This window comes from Camellia sinensis, chromosome 12 (genome assembly GCF_055761805.1).
Source record: "Camellia sinensis isolate YWXY chromosome 12, ASM5576180v1, whole genome shotgun sequence".
NCBI classification, from domain to species: domain Eukaryota; kingdom Viridiplantae; phylum Streptophyta; class Magnoliopsida; order Ericales; family Theaceae; genus Camellia; species Camellia sinensis.
The window spans coordinates 69,061,915-69,079,202 of NC_138972.1; positions in this window are offsets into that span (position 1 = coordinate 69,061,915).

Consider the following 17,288-nt stretch of genomic DNA (forward strand, 5'->3'; position numbering starts at 1 on the left):
CCGGTAATCTATACAAAGTCTCAAAGCACCACCTTTCTTTTTAACAAAGAGGGCCGGTGCTCCCCAAGGCGAAACACTAGGACGTATAAAGCCTTTATCTAGCAACTCCTGGAGTTGGATCTTCAACTCAACTAACTCAGCTGGGGCAAAACGATAAGGTGCCATAGAAATCGGTGCCGTGCCGGGCACTAAGTCAATAGAGAATTCAATCTCTCGATGCGGTGGCAAACCAACAAGATCCTCGGGAAAAACGTCCGAGTACTCACACACCACCCTTGGCAACACAATCTGAGTCTCACCGTCCTCACTAATCGAGAGGTTAGCAAGTAGACCACTAAGCTCACTCCGTCCTCGTGGAACATACCCCGGTGGCAAAACATTACCAACACGGTCCCCCAGAAAATGAAAACACTCACCATTCACGGTACAACAAGTGACTCTCTGGCGGTAGCAATCAATAACTGCCCGGTATGACAATAACCAGTCCATACCCAAAATAACATCGAAACCTCTCATAGGCATAACTACAAAAGAAAATGGGATTCTATGGTAATCAACCTCTATATCACAACCCCTAACACCGTGTTTCAAAATCAATTCACCCCCAAGAGGCGACACTACACAAATAGGAGATGCCAACTGTGCTAACTCCAACTCCAAAACAGATGCAAATGCAGCAGACACAAAGGAATGAGATGCACCCGTATCAATCAAAACATTAGCAACCGAGTTGCAAAACAAGAAAGTACCTCTCACAACAGATGGAGCCGGTACAAGATCCTGCGCGGTAACAGCATACACGCGCCCAGATGACCTCTGATCAACCTGCTCACCCCTAGGAGCATAAGATTGCTGCACCGACTGAGACGATGAAGCCCCCTGATTGGCCCTCGAGGCCTGACCCGACTGAGCTGGCTGTTGACCCTGAATCTGCCTCAAACCAGATGCACCGGGTGTGCCACCCAACTGTGGGCAATACCTCTTCATATGCCCTGGCTGACCACACTGATAACACGAGAGTGGCTGGCCTCTACCCTGACTCTGGCTCTGAGATCGAGCCGCAGATGATGCTGCTCTCTGCACTCCTCCCCTCTGAGGACAAACTGGAGACTTGTGGCCCAGCTGGCCACACTTGAAGCAGGTAATGTCTCCTTGACTGCCTTTCCCCGAACTAGCACTCGGCACAGGAAAAGTCGATCTAGAAAAGCTACTCTGAGACTGTTGGGGATTAAAACCCTTCTGTCTCCTACCATCACTCTGACTATCCTGACTCCTCTTGGAGCCCTTCTGTCCTTCCTCCTCCTCCTGCATCATGATTTCCATGTGGGCTGCAGCATCAACCAAACGCCCATAATCCCGAATCATAGTTCCCCCAACTCTCAGCTTGAGGCCACGCCTCAACTTCCTCTCAAACTCAATACAACGGCGTTCCTCAGACGCCACCAATTCAGGTGCAAACCTAGACAAACTAGTAAATGCAGCCTCAAACTCGGCCACTGAAGAACTCGACTGCTTAAGCTGGCAGAACTGGTCTCTCAGCTTCTCCCTAACTGCTGGAGATAAGAACTTCTCCTGGAAAGCATTCACAAAAGCCTCCCATGTACTTCCTATACGTCCCTTAGTGAACTTCCACCACTGACCCGCATCCCCCTTCAACTGGAATGATGCCAAGGTCACCTTCAACCCCTCGTCTTCGATGCCAAGCATCTCAAACGTCTTCGTTGTCTGTTCGAGCCATTCATCTGCCTTAAGCGGCTCTTTAGGATCACCCACAAATTCATCCGGATTAGACCGGAAGAACTCCCTCTTCAGAAAGGAAGGTCCTGCATCCGCAACAACAACCTGAGCTTGATTCTCAGCCCTAAGAATGCCTACTGACTCCCTGAATGCCCCTGCTATCTCTCGGGCTAAAGCGCCCATAGCCTGCTGGCCTACTGGCTCGGCCACATTGGCCTGGCCAATTCCCTCATGAACTGCCGGAATCTCCTCTGGCACCAGTACCTCCTGCCTACCCGGCCTACCACGCCTACCGCGTCCTCGTCCTCGTCCTGACATCCTAATAAAGGAAACAAACAAAGACGTTAGCACATTAATAAATGTGCCGAAACTAAACACTCGCGTCCTAATGCGTTGGACAAAAATAATTCATCCCACGTAAGCACATAATCACATAAGCACCTACGAATTTCATTCCTGGATAATAATAGTCCCGAAGCGTTACTATAGTTCCAGTTGGAAGCAGCAGTGATCAAGTGCCTTTCCAACAAGACTACTAGAAACTCAAGGGTCCAATCAACATCCTAGAAACTACATTCCATACCCACATAATCACATAAACATGCCATCATATAAGCACATAACAGTACATCTAAGTCTCTATCAAGCGAGACGAACCCATTGTGATACTAATCACTTCCCACGTACCCAAAGTATTCGAACCCGGTACGCTCTGATACCAAGTTGTAACGCCCTCAAAATAAACCCATAATAACCATAACATTAACATGCATTTATAAAAGAAAACGAATCATTTGAGTTATTCATCAGAGTATTCTTATTGAAAGACATCACATGTAACATCCTGCAACATCAAAATAAATGCCCTAAGGGCTTACATCTTTCCAAGCTAACACTTGGACACAAAAAGGATGAGTACTAACTCATTTACAAGTTAAGCCCTAGGCTTGAATGTTTACATGAAATCTCAAAAATAACAAAATAAAACATATAACTAAAGACAAGTCTTCAAAATCCCAAACATCAAATCCTTCCAGGCTAAGTCCGTGGAGGTAGCTTATCACCTGAACCTAAAAATGATGTTCCCATAAAGGGTGAGCCACAGCCCAGTAGAAAAATACTAAACCAAATATAAGCATTGAATAAAGCCATAGCATTCAATAGATGGTTAACCAAGATAATCAATTTTATCATTAAACATGTCTAAGACACATTTCACTTTCCATTATTATCAACATGGCTCAGAACCTGGCCAAACTCACAACAGTGAATTATATATCATATTCACATTACTTCCAATATCAACAAAACAAATGAGACTCATGCTCATATCAAAACACTTCATACTTCCCATTTGATACACATTTTAGTGCTGTATCAATAATCATGTAAAAACACTTCAATATAATAAGCACACATAAAAATGGTGCTAATGGAGTCCATCCCCTATCTCCTCCCAAACAAAAATCCAGTTTAGAGGTCCATCCCCTATCTTCCCCTAAACCGTGGAGTACATCCCCTATCTCCTCCCACACAATATGCAAATGCAATGCTCAACCAATACACGTATTTTCAGTATTAATTCAATAGTCAAAATTAATGACTTAACCAATGTGATTAGTTTCAGTTATTCCTAATCCACATGCAATGTCTACAACAATCACGACTATCCTCCACCGATAGCCCAAAACAGTTATTTCTAGACTGGAAATAAATATATCAACAATTTAATAGGTGAGTGATTTAAATCATCCAACTACACCATTTAATCAATGAATTCATCAATTTCATGAATTTAACCAAATTCCCCAATTCCCTTAAATTAATTTTACAAATTAATTAATTAATACAACTAGGGTTTTTCCCAAAATTATCTAAGTAACCCCAACATCTTAAAATACCAAAACTTAGAACAAAGCTTATAGAATAGAGTAGGAAATCCCTACCTTGAAGATCACAACTAAAATAGAGAAGATGGAGATGATGACCCAAAATCCAAAGTGCTCCAAATCCTCTCTTTTTCAGATTAAAAGAAAGATCTCGTGAAGCTCTACCTTTCTTCCAAAGGAACTAGGGTAGAAGACCACAAGGAATAGATCAAATCTTAGAGAGAAGGTGAGAGTAGAGAGAGAAACTCTCAAATGGCGGTTTTTAAAGGTTAAGAAAGAAAAGGTAGGTCAAAAAGTGATCCAAAAAGTGAAATCACGGACTGATATAATCGACTCTACGCTCGAGCGTAGAAAGCCCCGCTCGAGCGTAAGACACAGAATCATGCTCGAGCGTGAAGAAAGCCGCTCGAGCGTCAATTGCACCCTTCCAGAAGTTTTGCAGGTGCTGACACCCGCTCGAGCGTCAAACTCCCCGCTCGAGCGGAGGAGCAAAAACAAGGGATCACGCTCGAGCATAAAAACTACCGCTCGAGCGGAAGAACTGCAGAGCAAAATACTGGGAGATGGAAAATCACGCACGAGCGTAGAAGCAACAACGAAGGGACCGCTCGAGCGTTAAAACTTCCGCTCGAGCGTAAAGGCCAAAATCTGGGCATCACCTATTGGCATCTAAAATCAACCAACCTGTAACAGACCCGCCCAACACAACCTATACTTCAAATACGAAGAGATTAAAGGACAACAACAACCAATAAGTAATGACAGGATCCACAGAACCTAAGTCCGGATACAATAATTTAAAGAGAAAAGACCAGGGTCGCTATAATATCTTAGCTTGGTGGCAGGTTGTTGATTTTGCTAAGATAAGAAGCTTTCTTTCCATAATTTTATCTTGCTAGATTTGTATCAAGGTTCTGCCTCACTAGATTCATTAGCCTAGAGAAAACCAAAAATTGTCATGGTGTGTCAAGGTTAAGGCCTCACCTGTTGGGCATGTTTTTTTTTTTTTTTAATTCGTAATTTAGATTGAACTTTCATATGGTGGTTTTTATAAATAAATTTGTCATAATGTATATATGTTTATTTTTTTATTTTTTTAATTTAGATTGAACTTTTATATGGTTGAAAACATTTAAAAAAAAAAGAAATTTAGAAAGAATTGGAAGAAGAAAAAAGCTTTACAATACTCAATCGGTATTTTACATACCAATAACATAAAAATAAATTGTATGAAAAAACATATCTAATAATGCTTATTTTTATATTTTTACTTGAGCAACAGTCGCTTTCAAAATTAGTTTGATTAAACATAAAAACAACAATAGTTTGATTAAGAAAATTATAGTGAGCAACTTTAGTAAGAAAAAGACAACAGAAATGTGCAAACCTGTCTATGGGAAGAAAATTTTTGACAACTTTGTGGAACTGTGGAACAATAAAATGAAAGTAAGGGAATAGAATATGTATGTAGGTGTAGGGATGAAGTATTTTTTTAAAAAAATATATATATATAATTGGGCCGTTAAATGAGAGAAGTTGTAGGTGTGGAGCAATAAAAGGTGAGGGTACAAAACGTGGATAGTTAAACAGTAGAGATCTCTGTTGTATTTGCTTGCTTCAACTGCTTTCTCTATGTTAAGGGTTCCCAGAATGATTTCTTAATGGTTTTGAAATACTATCTTTGGAAATATTTTTGTATTCTACTGCTGCCAAGAAAAAAAGCATTCAATTCTATTGCTGTAAATTTGGGAGTATTGAGCAAGTCAATTTTCCATAATAAATCTCTGTTGTATTTCAAAATACTGTCTTTGGAAATATTTTTGTATTCTACTGCTGCCAAGAAAAAAAAGCAATTAACTCTTGCTATGCTTACTGCCAAACTGAAATGCAGGAGCCATGGATGAGGGTTAACTCTCTAATACTCGGTGGAATTGTAAGAGACCGCTTTTATCATACTTATTATTCCCTTTTATTTTTTCTATTTTTATTCTTTTAATGGAAATCAAAATTATTTTCTGAACTAATTTCTTTTTCTTTTCTATTCTTTTCTTCTGCCTCTTCCCCCCTGGTTAAAACAACTAATGTTTGTTTTGACTTGCTTTTACCTTCTGGTGGAATAGTTTAACAGTTGACCAGAATGAAGATGTGGTAGAACAGTTTCTTTCAAAAAAAAATGCTTCTGCTGGTAAGGGTCTTTGTGCATCTAAATTTAGCAGATAGCCTTTTTGTTGCATTGACCTTTGTTGTTGTTGAAATATTCCACGATTTTTTTCCTAACAATAATGCCTGTTCTAGAAACCTTAATGTTGTTTTACCAATGGTGGAAGCTTGGATGGAATTGTGTGAAAGGGACTTGGAATTTGGGAGGGGAAGCAATACATGTATAAAATTATGATAAAACTAAAGGAACTTCTAAAATGCCTTTTTATTTTTATTGGTAATTCATTAGCCTTAAGACTATAGGTATGAACAAGGGTTGAAATGGCTTTGCTGCAATCTAATAGATACATTTCAAAGTTAAGCAGGTTTGTTTATGTAGTGTTGATCGATTTATTTTTTCCTTCAATTTCTTTATGGATAACTGAAAGAGGAGTGCAAAGAAGTTGGGCATAATTGTTTGTATTTCTTTATGATTTTGATTTCATTTCTATGAATAGGTTGGCTGCTTCCCATGAGCAAATTAAATGGATTCAAAAGGTTGGTTTCATGTTTTGCTTATGGGTGGATTTGAATAGTTTGAGTTATTTGATTTATTTATTTATTTATTTAATTTTTTTTTTTTTGCAGCTGCTGTTCTTAGCATTTCGGTGCACCATGTTAACCCATTAATGGTATCCTAATTTAATATTGTTATTTCTAAGTTACTATACTCATTTCTTATAACAGGTTTGTTTATGTAGTGTTGATTGAATTTTTTTTTCCTTCAATTTCTTTATGGAAAATTGAAAGAGTGTAGAGAAGTTGGGCATAATTGTTTGTGTTTCTTTATGGTTTTGATTTCATTTATATGAATATGAAATAGGTTACTATGAGATGACACAAGTCCTTTTCAATGAAATGAGATTCTATGAATGGGTGACTTCTATTTGTTTTCCTATTCCAAAATTCTCGCTCAGTATGGAAGGTTAGATTTAAATGTGTTTCTGAATGGTTTTGATTCCAAAAAGATTAAAATGATAAATGAACTAGCACAATTATTAAAATGGGTTTCTGAATGGGTTTCTAAAATCAATTTTCATATATTGATTTTCGAAAACTTATCTTTATTTTAAGGCATTGAAACCTGATAAAGCGAAAGGGTTACCAGTTATGACACTAATTCAATAACATTCTTTTTATTGAAGGTTATCCCATTTTAGCTTGCTATAGTGTATAGATGTGTCATTTTGATGTGGATAAAATTTTAAAATTTGCTATTAGGACTTTAAGTTTAGCAAATATTTCTAGATTCCTTGCTTATGCTACATTCAAATATATAATTCATTTTTTGGACTTCAATTTTGAAATTTGCTATTTGAAATTCATAAATACTTTCGCTAATTCAATATGAAGAAATAATTTCAGTTTCTTATATGTTAAGTTTTAAATCGGAGTGATATTACTATTTGAAATTGATTTATTACCATTGAGTTTCGTAGCACGTGATACCAAATTAATGGTTGGCAGTGCCTTTAGGCACGGGTTATCCCTAGTATATATGTAAGTCTAAAGTGTAATTTTGATAATTTTTATTATCTAATTAAATGACATTAAATGAGTTATGACATATTTTTTCTTGTTATAAGAATATACAAATTTAAAAGTTATAATCAAGACAAATATACAATTTTATTATTAAATGTGAAGTAAAATGATATTTAACAATAATTAATATGATATTTCTATTATTAATCCAATAATTTAAGTTACATTTATTTTGATTTCAATTTCATAATTAAAAATACAATATGAATATAATACACACATGGATTTCTAGTCTTTAATAATAAGAAGATTTCAAAATATTTTCAAACTTTCATTATTTTCTTTTAATTTTTTTTATCTAATTTAATTTTAAATTTGAATAAAATTTTTGATTTTATATGAATTACTTTAACTTTTTCATTAAATTTTTATCAATTTTTAAAAGAATTTCATTCTTATCCCATTTTTTTTTCTTTTCACCAATTTTGATGGAAAAAATAATAATTTTCAACATTTCATCGTTTTAAATTTTTATCAAATTATAATTTGATAAAAAAAATATTAAGGGTTGAAGATTATCTTAATTGGAATTATAGTGAAATAACATCTTGATATAGTCAAAGCTTGACTATATGGTTCGTTGAAATGTATAATTTAATTACTTCCCATATTTGTATAAAAATTGACACTTATGATTACATCATTATAAGTCAGACTATGAAAAAAATTTTGAGGTGCCAAATATTTTCCATTTGTAAATATCCTACATATTAAAAAAAAAATTAGAAAAAATGTGTAACTTTTGGATATGTGTTTATCAGTTCTGTTTTATGAACATAAACAATTGATGTTTCAATTTAAAAATTAAAAAGTTAAAAAAAAATTAGATTGAGTTTTTAGAGATAAAAGAAGTCATCTAACTTTTCTATATACTATTTAAGACGGACTATTTAATCACATAAAAAATAGAAATTATATGTAGAGATTATCCCTATATATTATGCTATTAGATACAACTATAGCTGTAACAAATTAACTACAATGTATATGAAAAGTTATTTTAAGCTTTAATTTTCAATTAATTGAATTATAATTAACAAACTAACAAATAGTTGTAATTGTATAATGGGATAGAAAGAGGATAAAAATAAAAAAACATAATGATATTTAAAAGTTTTAAATTTACCTAATGTTATAGTGAAATTTTGAATCCTGAATAAATTTTCACATTTTCTATAAAATAAAATGATAATAAAAAATAAAAAATTTTGATACCCATCTTTTTACTTCAATTTTATGGTCTTCATTGAAGAAAATAAAATCCGATCAAAATCCTTGGTACAGAACGAACATAGATACTTGAATTGGAACCATAACCACTAATAATTCTTCTCTGCCATGCAAACCTGTAAACAAACACATAAACCTCACTAAAACCGAAACCGAAACCAAAGCAAAACCAAAACCAAAATCAAACCAATAGCAGAGAGAGAGAATCACACATGAAAAAAATAAAATTAAAAAACAAATAAATTTATGGAATGAGAAAATGTTACCTCCAATAACTTATACCTCACCCAACCCAATCCATTAGCTCATCCGCCAATGCACGCGAAATCTAGGAGTTTGAATGACTAATAAGATTATTCTTTAAATAAGACTTAAAAATTGATTAATTTATCCTATTAAGTGATTTAAAATTTTGATAGATATACATAACAAAAATAGATAATTCTATTAGTAAATCATAATTCAAATTTAGAAATTGTCATATTTTTTTTGAGATCAATGTTTAAATTCTTATCTTTTTATTTTTTATTGGGAAAATTATAGTGGTAGTCCCTGTAATTTATCTTTTCTTCATTGTGGTCCCTGTTGTTTCAATTTAATCAATTTTGCCCCTTAATTTTATAGATTGTGTCATATTAGTCCAATAAATAACGACAGTTAAGTTTGATGGACAGAAAATCAAATTATGTTTTAACTTGGTCCATGTAGTTTACAGGATGTGTCAATTTTGTCCTGTTAATCAGGCAGCTGAGACAGGGCCTTCTTTATTGAAGAGGGAGTTTTTCCGGTCTAATCCGGATGAGTTTGTCGGGGATCCGAAGGAGCCACTGAAGGCTGATGAGTGGTTAGAACAAATGAGTAAGACGTTCGAGATGCTTGGCATTGAGGACGGAGCACTGAAAGTGACCTTGGCATCCTTCCAGCTGAAGGGAGATGCGGGTCAATGGTGGAAGTACGAGAAGGCTCGTGTGGGCGGTACTTGGGAGGTGTTTATAAATGCTTTTCAGGAGAGGTTTTTGTCTGCAGCAGCTAGGGAGAAGCTGAGGGATCAGTTTAGCCGGCTTAAACAGCAGGGCTTGTCAGTGGCCGAGTTTGAGGCTACTTTTACCAGTCTGTCCAGGTTTGCACCGGAACTGGTGGCGTCTGAGGAATGCCGTTGCTATGAGTTTGAGCGGAAATTGAGGCGGGGCCTCAAGTTAAGAGTTGGTGGGTCTTACATCCGAGAGTATAGACACCTAGTTGATGCTGCTGCTCATATGGAGATTATGATGCAGGAGGAGGAGGAAGAACAGAGGGCCTCCAAGAGGAGCCAGGATAGTCAGAGTGATGGCAGGAGACAGAAGGGTTATAACCCTCAGCAGTCTCAGGGTGCAGTCTCTAAATCGACCTTTCCAGTGCCGAGTGTAGGCTCGGGGAGAGGCAGTCAGGGGGAATTCACTTGTTACAAGTGTGGCCAGCTGGGTCACAAGGTTTCAGTTTGCCCGCAGAAGGGTGGGGTCAGAAAGCTGCTTCTTCATCAGCTAGACCGCAGAGTCAGAGTTTGGGCAGGGGGCAGCCCTTGACTTGTTATCAGTGTGGACAGCCTGGGCACCTGAAGAGGTTTTGCCCACAGTTGAGTGCCACTTCGGGAGCGTCTGGTTCTAGGCAGACGCAGGGTTTTCAGCCAGCTCAGTCTGTGCAGGCCTCGAGGGCCAATCCGGGAGCTTCGTCATCCCAGTCTGTGCAGCAGTCTTTTGCTCTGAGAGGTGAGCAGGTAGACCAGGGGCCTACGGGGCGCGTGTATGCTGTTACCGCGCAGGATTTAGTACCGGCTCCATCAGTAGTGAGAGGTACTTTTCTGTTTTGCAACTCAGTTGCTAATGTGTTGATAGACACGGGTGCATCTCATTCTTTTGTATCTGCTGCATTTGCATCTGTTTTGGAATTGGAGTTAGCACGGTTAGCATCTCCTATTTGTGTGGTATCGCCTTTGGGTGGTGAGTTGATTCTGAAACAGGGTGTTAGAGGATGTGATATAGTGGTCACCAACTATAGGCTTCCTTTTCCGTTTGTTGTCATGCCCATGAAGGGCTTTGATGTTATTTTGGGTATGGACTGGCTATCGTCATACCGGACTGTTATTGATTGCTACCGCCAGAGGGTCACGTTATGTACCTTGAGCGGGGAGTGGTTCCATTTCTTGGAAGACCGGGTTGGTAGTGTTTTGCCACCGGGGTATGATTCGCGAGGGCGAAGTGAGCTTAGTAGTCTACTTGCCAGCTTTGAGAGTGGTGAGAGTGGTGAGACCCAGCTTGTGTTGCCGAGGGTGGTTTGTGAGTATTCGGATGTCTTTCCCGAAGATCTTGTTAGTTTGTCATCTCACCGAGAGATAGAGTTCTCTATTGATTTAGTGCCCGGCACGGCGCCGATTTCTATGGCACCTTACCGTTTTGCTCCAGCAGAGTTGGTTGAGTTGAAAGTTCAGCTCCAGGAATTGCTCGATAAGGGCTTTGTTCGCCCTAGTGTTTCACCGTGGGGAGCGCCGGCCCTCTTTGTTAAAAAGAAAGATGGTGCCTTGAGATTGTGTATAGATTACCGAAAGTTGAATCGGGCTACGGTTAAGAATAAGTACCCTATGCCCCGTATAGATGATTTGTTTGACCAGTTAAAGGGTTCCCGTTGTTTCTCTAAGATAGACTTGAGATCGGGTTACCATCAATTGAGGGTCAGGGAGGAAGATATTCCTAAGACGGCATTCCGTACGCGGTATGGCCATTATGAGTTTCTGGTGATGCCATTCGGACTTACCAATGCACCGGCAGTCTTTATGGACTTGATGAACCGGATTTTCCGGGAGTTCTTAGACCGATTTGTGGTTGTTTTCGTGGACGATATCCTTATCTATTCGTCTTCTGAGGAGGAGCACGAGGCACACTTGAGAGTGGTGCTTGAGTTACTTAGAGCCCATAGGCTGTATGCCAAGTTTGGGAAGTGTGAGTTCTGGCTGAAAGAAGTCAAATTCTTAGGCCACGTGGTATCCGGGGAAGGGGTGTCTGTTGATACATCCAAGGTTGAGGTAGTGCAAGATTGGGCACAGCCTAAGAGTGTGTTTGAGATCCGCAGTTTTCTGGGATTAGCTGGGTATTACCGTCGGTTTGTGAAAGATTTCTCCAGGTTAGCGTCACCGTTGACTAGACTGACTCGGAAGGGAGTCAAGTTTGTGTGGAGTGAGACTTGTGAAAAGTCGTTCCAAGAGTTGAAAGTTAGATTGACCACCGCTCCGGTGTTGATTATTCCGGAGAGAGGGTTGGGTTATGCGGTTTATTGTGATGCCTCACGAGAGGGTTTGGGTTGTGTGTTGATGCAAGAGGGGAAAGTGGTAGCTTATGGCTCACGTCAGTTCAAAATACACGAGAAGAATTACCCCACGCACGACCTAGAGTTAGCAGCAGTGATCTTTGCCTTGAAAATCTGGAGGCACTACCTTTATGGTGAGAGGTTCGAGGTATTCTCGGATTATAAGAGTTTGAAGTATCTGTTTACACAGAGAGACTTGAATTTGAGGCAGAGGAGGTGGATGAAGTTCATCGAGGATTATGATTTTGAATTGCACTATCATCCGGGAAAGGCCAATGTTGTGGCCGATGCCCTTAGTAGGAAAACCATTAGTGATGTAGCTTGTATAGCCATCCGGGAATGGGAGATGTTGGGAGCACTTGGCGAGTTTGATTTGCTACTGGGCGAATCTGTTGAGGCTGCGGCCTTGTTTTCTGTTATTGCGCAGCCTACACTTGTGATTAGAGTGTTAGAGGCACAGAGAGGTGACCTTGAGGTAGAATCCCTCCGAGGGAAGATCTCCAGTGGGAATGTTGAGAAGGGTTTGACGGTGTATCCCGACCTGAGTGTGAGATACCGAAACCGTTTGTTTGTACCGGAGTCTTGCCGAGAGGAAGTACTCCGAGAGTTTCACCATTCGCGCCTTGCGGTGCATCCGGGAGGTACTAAGATGTGTCAGGATTTGGGTCGCCAATTTTGGTGGTGGGGTATGAAGAGAGATGTGGCTGTTTTCGTATCGAAATGCCTTACTTGCCAGCAAGTGAAGGCCGAGCATCAGAGGCCAGCAGGTTTGTTGCAACCCTTGCCTATTGCCGAGTGGAAGTGGGAGCATGTCACTATGGACTTCGTTGTAGGTCTTCCGAGGACTCAGCGGGGTAGTGATGCTATTTGGGTGGTTGTATACCGGTTGACTAAGTCGGCGCACTTTATTCCTATGCGCGTGAGAGATTCGGTAGATCATCTTGCCGATTTGTATATTCGGGATGTAGTGAGATTGCACGGGGTCCCAGTGACGATCGTCTCAGATAGAGATCCTCGTTTTACTGCTAGGTTGTGGCAGAGTTTGCAGAGTGCCTTGGGCACTAAGTTGACCTTTAGTACAGTTTATCATCGTCAGACTGACGGGCAGTCCGAGCGTACTATTCAGATCCTCGAGGATATGCTTCGGGGTTGTGTCCTGGACTTCAGTGGGATGTGGGAGAGGCACTTGCCATTGGTAGAGTTTGCCTACAACAATAGTTTTCAGTCTAGCATCGGTATGGCACCGTTTGAGGCCTTGTATGGCCGACCGTGTAGGTCTCTAGTGTGTTGGGCCGGGGTGGGTGATGCACCTTTGTTGGGTCCGGAGTTGGTTAGGGAGACGACAGAGAAAGTTGAGCTTATCCGTAGGAGGCTTGTTACAGCCCAGAGTCGACAAAAGAGTTATGCCGACCGTAGGAGGAGGCCTTTGGCGTTTGAGGTAGGTGATCATGTCTTTCTGAAGATATCACCTAGACGAGGCCTGATGAGGTTTGGGAAGAGTGGGAAGTTATCCCCTCGGTTTATTGGTCCTTTTGAGATCCTTGAGAGGATTGGCGAAGTTGCTTATCGGTTAGCCTTACCACCGCAGTTGTCCGGAGTGCATGACGTGTTTCATGTGAGTATGCTTCGGAAGTATGAGCCAGATCCATCACATGTATTGGATTGGACCGATTTAGAGGTAGATGAGGATGCCTCGTATGAGGAGAGACCGGTTCGGGTCTTGGATAGGCGGGATCAGGTCCTGCGTGGCAAGACCATTCCTTTGGTGAAAGTCTTATGGAAACATCACGGAGTGAAGGAAGCCACTTGGGAACGTGAGTTGGAAGTCCGTGAAAAATATCCGGACTTGTTTGTTGATGTGTGATCTTGTATTTAAATTTTACATTTTGTTGAACTTAAGAGTTATTATATATGTCTTAAGTTGTGAAACATTGAAAATGTTTTGATTATTGGAAGTATGTTTTGGAACTTGCCTCATATGGAAGTTGAATGTAACATTATATGTGTTAAGTATATTGTTGACATTGGAAAGTTAGTGCATAATGTTGATGCATGTTAAAAGTACATATGTTATTTACATATTGTGAAATGTCTCTTGTTAAAAGGATGGGTTGACCGGTAATGGGTCGAATTGTTGAATGTTAAAATGTAACATTGTCTAAAATGGAGGAAAACCTGTTTTTGAAAACTTGTGCTTAATTTCGGGGGCGAAATTCTTTAAGGGGGGGAGGTTATAGCGATCCCGAGTTTTCCCTTGTTGTACAGTGATCCGGACATGTGTCCGTGGATGTTGGTAGTTGGTTATTATCGTGTTTACATTCCTTTTTCTTCATATTTGAGTTATAGGATGTGTTAGGCAGGTTTGTTACAGGTTGGTTGTGTTCGGGAGCCTAGTGTTGCTGCCCAGAATTTTGGACCTTCGCTCGAGCGAGGAGTTGGTCGCTCGAGCGAGAGTGGGGTTCGTGTCTGGTGGGTCGAGCCAGAGTGGCTCGCTCGAGCGAGCGGTTGCACCTGGTTCTGGACCTGAGAGTTGCCTTTCTTGGCTCGAGTGAGCTTCCTTCGCTCGAGCGGTCTGGGTTTTTCTTCGCTCGATCGAGAACTTCTTGGCTCGAGCGAGAGTTTTCTGTGTCTGGTCGCTCGAGCGACAAAGGCTTCGCTCGAGCGAGCGTGTTTCATATCAGCGGACAGCAGCGTCTTAAACATCACTTTTTCACTTCCTTTCTTTGATTAAACCCTAAATCTGAGCCTCTCTCTCTCTACACTTGCACTCTCTCTAAGATTTGATCTCCCTAGAGTGTGAATCTAGCCTAGGGCCTTTGTTAAAAAGATAGAGGGTGTTGAGAGCTTCGATTTAATCTGAAAAAGTTTGGATTTGGAGCACGTTGATCTTCGAGTCTTCATCTCCTTTTTGGCTAAAACTTCAAGGTAGGGATATCCTACTCCTCTCTATGGGTTTTGTCTTTAAATTTTGGTATTTTGAGATGTTGGGCTTGGTTTGGTAATTTTGTGAAAGTTTGGGGCTTTTGTGTAATTTTATAAAAGTTGGGGTTTTATTCATAATAAACCTAGATGCATGTTTGGCATAGAAAAATGGAATGATTGTTGAATCATTGATGAAAATGGGACCTAAGGGTTGAAATGTTAATTATGGGAATTGACCTAATTACATTGTTTAATTAATTGGGATAATTAATTGGGAAGAATCAAGAAATGAAATGTTGATTGAATATCCATTGTGCATTTATTTTCTGTTTAGAAATAACTGCTTTGGGCTATCGGTGGAGGATAGTCGTGATTGTTGTAGACAATGCATGATGATTAGGCAAACTGAAACTAATCAATGAAATGTGTCATGGAACTTGACGGTTGATAGAATACATTAATTGTATGTATTGGGTGATTGTGTATAGAACCAATGTGTTTGTATACGTTATGTGTAGAGGAGGAGATAGGGGATGTACTCCGCGGTTTAGGGGAAGATAGGGGATGTACCTCTAAACCGGTTAGTGTTGGGAGAAGATAGGGGATGACTCCGTAGATACAGCTCATATGCTTGTCTAGAAGTGAAGATAGAGCTTATATGCTTATCTTTGTGATGTGTGGATATAGCTCATATGCTTATCTGTGGATATTGTGGTTATACATATCTGTTGTAGAATGTGGATATAGCTTATTTGCTTATCTGAGAATGTGGATAATGTTGTTATACATATCTGTTGAGAATGTGGTTAGTGCTTATATGCCTATCCGTTGAAAAAGGGAAAATGAAAGGAAACTTGGACTCATAAGTCATATGACATAAATATGTGATTTATGTGATTGTATCAGTGTTGGCCATCTATCAATTGCTAATATTTTAGTCATTGTTCATAGTTGGTTTAGTGTATTTCTACTGGGCTGTGGCTCACCCTATATGGGAATATCATTTTCAGGTGCAGGTAGCATGCCACCTCCAAGGACATAGCTGGGAGGCTGGAGGCGGGCATACTTTTGTTGCTTAACTTTTGATGTATTACATGTAACTTCAAGCCAAGGGTTAGATTTAAATGTGTTTCTAAATGGTTTTGATTCCAAAAAGATTAAAATGATAAATGAACTAGCACAATTATTAAAATGGGTTTCTGAATGGGTTTCTAAAATCAATTTTCATATATTGATTTTTGAAAACTTATCTTTATTTTAAGGCATTGAAACCTGATAAAGCGAAAGGGTTACCAGTTATGACACTAATTCAATAACATTCTTTTTATTGAAGGTTATCCCATTTTAGCTTGCTATAGTGTATAGATGTGTCATTTTGATGTGGATAAAAATTTAAAATTTCCTATTAGGACTTTAAGTTTAGCAAATATTTCTAGATTCCTTGCTTATGCTACATTCAAATATATAATTCATTTTTTGGACTTCAATTTTGAAATTTGCTATTTGAAATTCATAAATACTTTCGCTAATTCAATATGAAGAAATAATTTCAGTTTCTTATATGTTAAGTTTTAAATCGGAGTGATATTACTATTTGAAATTGATTTATTACCATTGAGTTTCGTAGCACGTGATACCAAATTAATGGTTGGCAGTGCCTTTAGGCACGGGTTATCCCTAGTATATATGTAAGTCTAAAGTGTAATTTTGATAATTTTTATTATCTAATTAAATGACATTAAATGAGTTATGACATATTTTTTCTTGTTATAAGAATATACAAATTTAAAAGTTATAATCAAGACAAATATACAATTTTATTATTAAATGTGAAGTAAAATGATATTTAACAATAATTAATATGATATTTCTATTATTAATCCAATAATTTAAGTTACATTTATTTTGATTTCAATTTCATAATTAAAAATACAATATGAATATAATACACACATGGATTTCTAGTCTTTAATAATAAGAAGGTTTCAAAATATTTTCAAACTTTCATTATTTTCTTTTAATTTTTTTTATCTAATTTAATTTTAAATTTGAATAAAATTTTTGATTTTATATGAATTACTTTAACTTTTTCATTAAATTTTTATCAATTTTTAAAAGAATTTCATTCTTATCCCATTTTTTTTTTCTTTTCACCAATTTTGATGGAAAAAATAATAATTTTCAACATTTCATCGTTTTAAATTTTTATCAAATTATAATTTGATAAAAAAAATATTAAGGGTTGAAGATTATCTTAATTGGAATTATAGTGAAATAACATCTTGATATAGTCAAAGCTTGACTATATGGTTCGTTGAAATGTATAATTTAATTACTTCCCATATTTGTATAAAAATTGACACTTATGATTACATCATTATAAGTCAGACTATGAAAAAAATTTTGAGGTGCCAAATATTTTCCATTTGT